The sequence below is a fragment of the Penaeus vannamei genome, chromosome 8, assembly GCF_042767895.1.
Source record: "Penaeus vannamei isolate JL-2024 chromosome 8, ASM4276789v1, whole genome shotgun sequence".
Taxonomy (NCBI): Eukaryota; Metazoa; Arthropoda; class Malacostraca; order Decapoda; family Penaeidae; genus Penaeus; species Penaeus vannamei.
In genome coordinates, this window is record NC_091556.1 from 43,134,728 (window position 1) to 43,143,179 (window position 8,452).

An 8,452-nucleotide genomic window follows, 5' to 3' on the forward strand; every position below is an offset into this window, starting at 1 on the left:
TGGGGAGGGGGAGGGGGAACCACCCCCACCCCTCGAACTCAGGGTATCCTGCACGAGCCGTTGTAAACATGTCCGTATAGATATGCATAAACCCAACAACCGGATAAATTTCTTATTCGGACACAACTTCAGATTTAGAGCGAAATTAAGGCCCGAATACACAGGATTCCATTTCCACCCAATATGTGGCTACCCTAATTTGCATTCGGCGCGGGGCGGCAAGAAGAGCACAACCCACGCCCGCCTCGGAAACCAGACGCCTCGCCCTTACGATGCGCGGCGTAGGGTCCATTGGGGCGTCGACAGCCACCTGCAATGCAGTGGAATAGGCTTGAGCGGAGTTTTCATGCTTGACAAAACTTTAGCGAATTGGCCTCGAGAGGGAAAGCGGCGGGCGAGCTTATCTCCTTGGCGCTGCGACGCCCTCTCTCTCTCTCCGTCTCCTTTTCTCTATTCTGTTTCTCCCCTCTCTTTGCTCTCTCTCTCTCTCTCTCTCTTCTGGCTGCCTTCTCTCTCCGTCTCCTTTTCTCTCTCTGTTTCCCCCTCTCTTTGCTCTCTTTCTCTCTCTCTCTTCTGTCTGACTCCTCTCTTTGCTCTCCTCTCCGTCTCCTTTTCTCTCTTCTGTTTCTCCCCTCTCTTTGCTCTCTTTCTCTCTCTCTCTTCTGTTTGACTCCTCTCTTGCTCTCCTCTCCGTCTCCTTTTCTCTCCTCTGTTTCTCCCCTCTCTTTGCTCTCTCTCTCCGTCTCCTTTTCTCTCCTCTATACCTCCCCTCTCTTGCTCTCTCTCTTCTGTTTAATTCCTCTCTTTGCTTTCTCTCTCTCTCTTCTGACTGCCTCCTCTCTTTACTCTCTCTCTCTCTGTCTCCTTTTCTCTCTCCTGTTTCTCCCCTCTCTTTGCTCTCTCTCTCTCTCTCTCTCTCTTCTGGCTGCCTTCTCTCTTTGCTCTCTCTCTTTCTCTCTTCTGGCTGCCTTCTCTCTTTGCTCTCTCTCTTTCTCTCTTCTGGCTGCCTTCTCTCTTTGCTCTCTCTTCTGGCTGCCTTCTCTCTTTGCTCTCTCTTCTGTCTGCCTCCTCTCTCTTTTGCCTTCTCTCTCTCTCTCTCTCTCTCCTTTGGCTGCCTCCCTCTCTTTGCTCTCTCTCTCTCTCTCTCTCCTTTGCTGGCTGCCTCCTCTCTTTGCTCTCTCTCTCTGTCTCCTTCTCTCTCTTCTGTTTTTCCTCTCTCTTGCTCTCTTTCTCTCTTCTGTTTGACTCCTCTCTTTACTCTCTCTCTCCGTCTCCTTTTCTCTTCTCTATTTATCCCCTCTCTTTGCTCTCCCTCTTTTCTGTCTGCCTCCTCTCTTTGCTCTCTCTCTCTCTCTCTTCAGGCTGCCTCCTCTCTTGGCTCTCTCTCTCTCTCTTCGGTCTACCTTCTCTCTTTGTTTTCTCTCTCCCTTATGTTTTTCTCTCCTCTTTGCTCTGTCTCTCTTCTGTTTTCTCTCTCTTTTCGGGATGTCTCCTTTCTCTGCTCTCTCTCTCTCTTTTCTGTTTTTTTTTTCTCTTTTCTTTCTGTCTCTTCTCTCTGCTGTCTTGTAGTTTTTTCTCTTCTATTTCTCTCCTCTATTTTTTCTCTCTCTTCTTCATTTCTTTCTTTGTTTCTGTTTCTCTTCCTTCTCTATTTCTCTTTTCTGCCTGTGTCTCATCTCTTCTCTCTTTCTCTCCTCTCTTTGCTGTCTCTCTATCTCTCTTCTCCATGTCTCTTTTTCTGTTTCCTTTTTTTTTTTACTGTCTCTCTCTTCTTTCTGCTCGTCTCCTCTCTTTGCTGTCTCTCCCTCCTCTCTTTATCTTTCCTATCTTAATATATCTTTATTTCTGCTCTCCTCTCTCCTCTCTTTCTCAGTTTTTCTATCCTCCATATTCCTTTTTTTGTCTCTTTGTCCCACCTCTTTCTTCCATCTCCCCCCTCTCTTTCTATCTCTCAGTGGTAATAATAATAATAGTAAAGATGATGATAATAATAAATAATGATAATAATAATGATAATAATAATAATAATAATAATAATAATAATAATAATAACAATAACAATAATAATAAAAATAGTACAAATGAGAACAATAATAACAACAACAACGATAATAATGATAATGATAATAGTAATAATAATAATAACAAAAAGAATAACAATGATAATAATGATAATAATAATAATAATAATAATAATAATAATAATAATAATAATAATAATAATAATTGTTATTATCATTATTATAACTATTATAATAATGATAGTAATGATGGCCATAATGATAATAGTAATAATGATAATAATAATGATGATAATAATGATAATAAAAATAAAATGTTGCTGCTGCTGATGATAGTAGCATTAGTAATAATAATAATGTTAATAATTACAACAATAATAATAATGACAATGATGATAATAACAATATCAATAATAATAATAACAACATCAGTAATGATAATGATAATAATGATAAGGATAATTATGATAATGACCATAATATTAATAACCCGACCACCAACAGCAACCAATAAGATAACGATAAAGATAATACCAATACTAAATCTGATACCAATGCTGATACAAAGAAACAAACAAATAAATTAACAGATACCAAACACAAACAAAAAAAGAACCCACATTCTCACGCCCCACGACCAGCCAACACAACAAGCTACCAACCCCTCACCTTCGCATACCATCCATTCCTACCACATTTACAACACCCAACTACCACACAGGAGCCCCCATCACGCCCACGAACCGAGAAGATGGGATACTCAGACCGCCCATCCGCCCAAGAGTCCAGCGCGGGCGTCGAACAGGTTGTTTTTGGTCATTTTGTCTTTCCCGCCCGTCCGATCAGCTGATTCCCGCCATTTTTCTCACGCTTGACGAATCGCTTTTGTTTATCGGGAAAGGCGGCGGGTTGGCGCGCTTTTTTTTCTAAATCTGTAAGGTCGGGTTTTAGCTTCGAGACTGGAGGATTTTCGACGGTTTTGGGTGTGTGTGGGTATTTTTTGAATGTCTAAGGTTATGGGATTTTTTTCTTCTTTTGATTATTTTTGTGGGAAATGGTTTGATTTCTCAGAATATTTTTTCTTTCTCTTTTTTTAATAACGTCATGTGGATACAGTGTTAGCTTTAATTATCTAAACTTTCTTAATTTGTAAAAAAGAAAAGAAAAATCCGAATCCAATTTTTTTAGGCCATTGTTAATTACATTCGAAAATCATTTATCATTAATTATAAAGACGGTGCTTATCACGGAAGCAGGGATGATAGGAGTGATAATAGGGCGAAAAAAAACAAGTGATAGGAGTTGATAGTGATAATTGCGGCACCAGGACGAAAAATAAAGATAGTGAGAGAGGTAATAGGACAGAAATTACTAATACTAGGAGTGGTAATTGGACGAAAAACACTGATAGGAGTGGTAATAAGACAAAAAATATAATAATAGGAATGAACATAAGAATATATAATAAAAGGAAAGACTATAACAATATATAATAATAGGAATGACTATAAAAATATGTAATGATAGGAATGACTAAAAATATATGATAATAGGAATGCCTATAACACGAGAATAGTAATAGGACGAAAAACACTAGACCGAAAAATAAACTGATTATAAAAGTAGTAATAGGGCAATAGGACTGCTAATAGGACAGAAACACAATAGGAAAAACTGAACAAATGAACGATAATTAAGACGGGAAGGTGTGGAGAAAGATTTATGCCAAATGACTAAGATGGATTTAGAATTATTGATTAAAAGAAAAAGAATTTGAAAAAATAAATGAAAACCTGAAAAAAATGTATATTAATTTATAATTTCAAGATTCAAAGATCGAAATGACCAAACTGTTGCGACTATCAAAAAAAAAAAAAAAAAAAAAAAAATTAATAGGAGAAGCTGATAAAAAATAGGAAAAGAAAAAAAAATCACCAAAAGAGATCATTGCAGTGCAGGTAACCTAACCTGAAAAAATGCAGTGTCATTCCGAAGTAATTACGTCACTGATTACTTTATTACGAAGTATGTGTCTCTGTCCCTCTCTCACGTAAACACAAACACAGTATAAGTACGCTCAAGTGTATATCTAAACATACATACAGTCCGTGGATATATACATATGTGCAAATAAATACACTACATCTATATACATACATACATACATACATACATACATATATATATATATATATATATATATATATATATATATATATATATATATATATATATATATTTATATTTATATATATATATATATATATATATATATATATATATATATATATATGTATACACACACACACACACACACACACACACACACACACACACACACACACACACACACACATATATATATATATATATATATATATATATATATATATATATATATATAGAGAGAGAGAGAGAGAGAGAGAGAGAGAGAGAGAGAGAGAGAGGAGAGAGAGAGAGAGAGAAAGGAGAGAGAGAGAAAGAGATAAATAGAGATAGATAGGGAGAGAGAGAGAGAGAAAGCGAGAGAGAGAGAGAGAGAGAGAGAGAGAGAGAGAGAGAGAGAGAGAGAGAGAGAGAGAGAGAGAGAGAGAGAGAGAGAGAGAGAGAAGGAGAGAGAGAGAAAGATAAATAGAGATAGATAGCTAGAAAGACAGAGAGAGAGAGAGAGAGAGAGAGAGAGAGAGAGAGAGAGAGAGAGAGAGAGAGAGAGAGAGAGAGAGAGAGAGAGAGCGAGAGAGAGAGAGAGACAGAGAGAGAGAGAGAGAGAGAGAGAGAGAGAGAGAGAGAGAGAGAGAGAGAGAGAGAGAGAGAGAGAGAGAGAGAGAGAGAGAGAGAGAGAAGAGAGAGAGAGAGAAAGAGATAGATAGCGATAGAGAGAGCAGAGGGAGAAGCGAGAGAAAGAAAACATTACCAGAGGACCTGCAATCTAGCGACCCGGAGCACCTTCTCTAACTGCCGCCAGTCAAGAGATCTGTCAAGTGTCAAGGGAGCCGCCGTCAAGTTATTCAAATGTTAACACGAGGGTAAGCCCCCCCCTCTCCCTCCCCTCTTTCCTCTTCTTTTCCTCCTCCTCTCCTCTCTCAGTCCTTCTTCCCTCTCCCCCTCCCTCTCCCCCTCCCCCTCTCCTCCCTCTTCCTTCTCCTCTCTCCCTCTTCCAGCCTTCTCCTCCCCTCCTCTCCCTCCTCTACCTACATACACCCCTACACCGTATGTTTTCACTGATGATTCGGTAATTAAAACTACACAGTGTGGAATTTGTTTGTCGAGTGCAATTAGACTTTTAGAGAAATATACATATAGACAAACAGAAGGACAGTGAAAAGATCCCTTAATTGTGTTGTGTGTGAATGTTTATTTGTTTATGTGTGTGTGTGTGTGTGTGTGTGTGTGTGTGTGTGTGTGTGTGTGAATGTTTGCGTGTGTGTGTGTGCGCGTGTGTGTGTTTTATGCGTGTGTGTGTGTGCGTTTTATGCGTGTGTGTGTGCGTTTTATGCGTGTGTGTGTGCGTTTTATGCGTGTGTGTGTGTGTGGATGAGTATGTGCATGCCTATGTGTACATATACATACACACATATACAAAATAACACACACACTAAAGCATCACCCTTTTTACACCAAAAATCAACCCCTCAAAAAACACACACGCAATGCACTCGAAGACGCCAATAACACACACCCACACATACACACGCACACACACACACATACACACCTACAAACACACTCACACACTCTCTCTCTCTCACGCACACACACACACACACACTCACACACCCACACACACACACCCACAACCCCCCCCCACACCCCCACCCACCCCCACACCCCCACACCCCCACCCACAAATTTTCCCACCCACCCCACACACACACCCTCTAAAAAATAATCTAGCCAAAATTTTGAATATTCCGCTGATGTGCTCTCCTCGGTCGACGCTGCTTCTGACGGATGGCCAAGGACTGCGGTTGTTTGTCGCTCGCTGATTTATGATGCCTACACAACACTGAATAAATGTCCTAATGAGAGGCTTGACAAGGGGTATTTTGCTCGACAGAAGTGGCAACAATGTGTGTGGTTGTCGCTGTGCTGGCAATGCTGAAAGGCGACGATTCCTACTTTCAGTGTCCTATGTATGTATGTATATATATATATATATATATATATATATATATATATATATATATATATATGTGTGTGTGTGTGTGTGTGTGTGTGTGTGTGTGTGTGTGTGTGTGTGTGTGTGTGTGTGTGTGTGTGTGTGTATGTATGCATGTATATACATGTGTGTATGTTTGTGTGTGCATATTTATGTATTTTTAAAGATGGTTGATAACACACACGCACATACATGAGTGTGTGTGTATGTATATGTGTGTGTGTGCATATGTTTAACCGTACATGCATCGAATGTTCTTCACACCATGTAATTACACAAGAGCTACAGCGTAATGAATTGACATTGTATTCCCGCGTCTATTGTTGCATAATCCATTGGAATATCCTTTGCATCATATGAGTAAAAATATACATTACTGTCGTACTTCGCATAAGAATGGAGAATGCAATTTCATTTTATTTTGATCCCATGGTTATTTTGGTTATCACAATCACCTTTCCTATTATCATATCCTTATTTTATGACTTATCATTGTACATTCAATAATTATAAGATGGTTATTATAATTATCATGATCAGTCTGATCCACCCAGTGTGATATTCTGATAACCTACATTACCACACATTATTGTATCTAACAAGATAACAAGAGGAGATATTTAACAACAGAAGGATAAGTAACATCATTTTTATCATCTGTATTATTATTCCCTTTTTATATATGACTATATCCACTTTCCACAATGTCTAGGTTTCTATCTTTAAAAAATTGTTCCGCAATAGGAATTTCCATCTCAGGAAAAATAACCCTTATCGACACAATAATTGAGTCATCGTTGGAACAGGACCACGTGTTAAAGGTAAACATAAACAAACACGTGAGGTCCCAGCGCCTTCACCTACGGTACGCCAGAGACTATGTCAATATTTATTCTTTGGTTCTGATTGGTTTAAAGTTAGATTGATGTGTTGGAGTCCTTGATATTATGGGTGAATTGCCAGAGCTATAAGTGGGCAAATATGAACACACACGCATATGTATGTATGTTTTTTTTTATGTACGTTAAAGATTGCGAAAGGAGTGTAGGTATGTGATGTTTATATGTCTACACTTTTCTTAATTTTTATTGAATTCTACCGTTTTATGTAGGAAGATCTTCCCATACACACAACTGCTCACACGGACACATCGCAACACCAAACACCCACACAAGGACAAAGCCACAAACAAACCTTTTTTCTCTCTTTCTCACAATCCAAAGCCCCCATCCCTATAGAACATGCTCTCCCGACAGCAATTTTCCCCTTACAAAGTGAAAGAAAAGAAAAAAGAAAAAAAGGGAAACGAAATGGAAGGGAAAGTACCACCTCGTCGCCTTATTTCCAGCCTACCCTCTGGGGGGTTCCGACGGGGATCTATGGGGGGTCCTTGGGGGTCCTGCGAGGTCCCTACACCACATCTCTATCAGGCCTATCAGTGACAGCGCCGAAGGGGTTGCAAAAGGGAGGGAAGGGAGGCGGCGAAGGAGAGAATAAAGAAGGGAAATCTATAGCGAGGATGGAAGGAGGAAAAGCGTGGAGGAAAGAGAGAAGTGAAAGAGGGAAACGGGAGAAAAATTTGGCGACACAGAGGAGAGAGCGTAGAGAAAAGAGAGGGAAGAGAGGAGAGAAACGGGAGAACTTTTTTAGCGACGCAGAGGAATGAGAAGAGAGGAGAGAGAGAAGAGGAGAGAGCAGGAGAACTTTTTTAGCGACGAAGAGGAGAGAGCGTGGAGGAAAGGGAGGGAAGAGAGGAGAGAAACGGAACTTCTCGGCGACGCAGAGGAGAGAGAAGAGAGGAGAGAGAGAAGAGAGGAGAGAAACGGGAGAAATTGGCGACGCAGAGGAGAGAGCGTGGAGGAGAGAGAAGAGAGGAGAGAAACGGAACTTCTCGGCGACGCAGAGGAGAGAGAAGAGAGGAACGGCAGGAGGTGCGGGTGCCGTTCCTCCACACCTCCGCCATCTTCGTAAAATAGCTGCCCACAAGAGGCTGACGGGAGACGTACGGTCTTGGGGGTACGGGGAGAGGGGGGGGAGGGGGGGCGCAGGAAAAAAATGGGGTCGGAGGGCGCCGGCGACCGCAGGTATCCCAGGCAATTTGGGCGGCGGGGGCGAGGGGGAAGGTGCCCTTTGGCTCCGGCGAGACAAAAAGGGGCCCCCGGGGGGGGGGAGGGGGGGGGGGGGGGCCCGATTGTTCATTCGCGCAGGGCGGCGGGCGCGTCAGGGCCCCGGATTAATCGCGTCTTTTTAGGCTTGGGGGGAAAACGCGTCC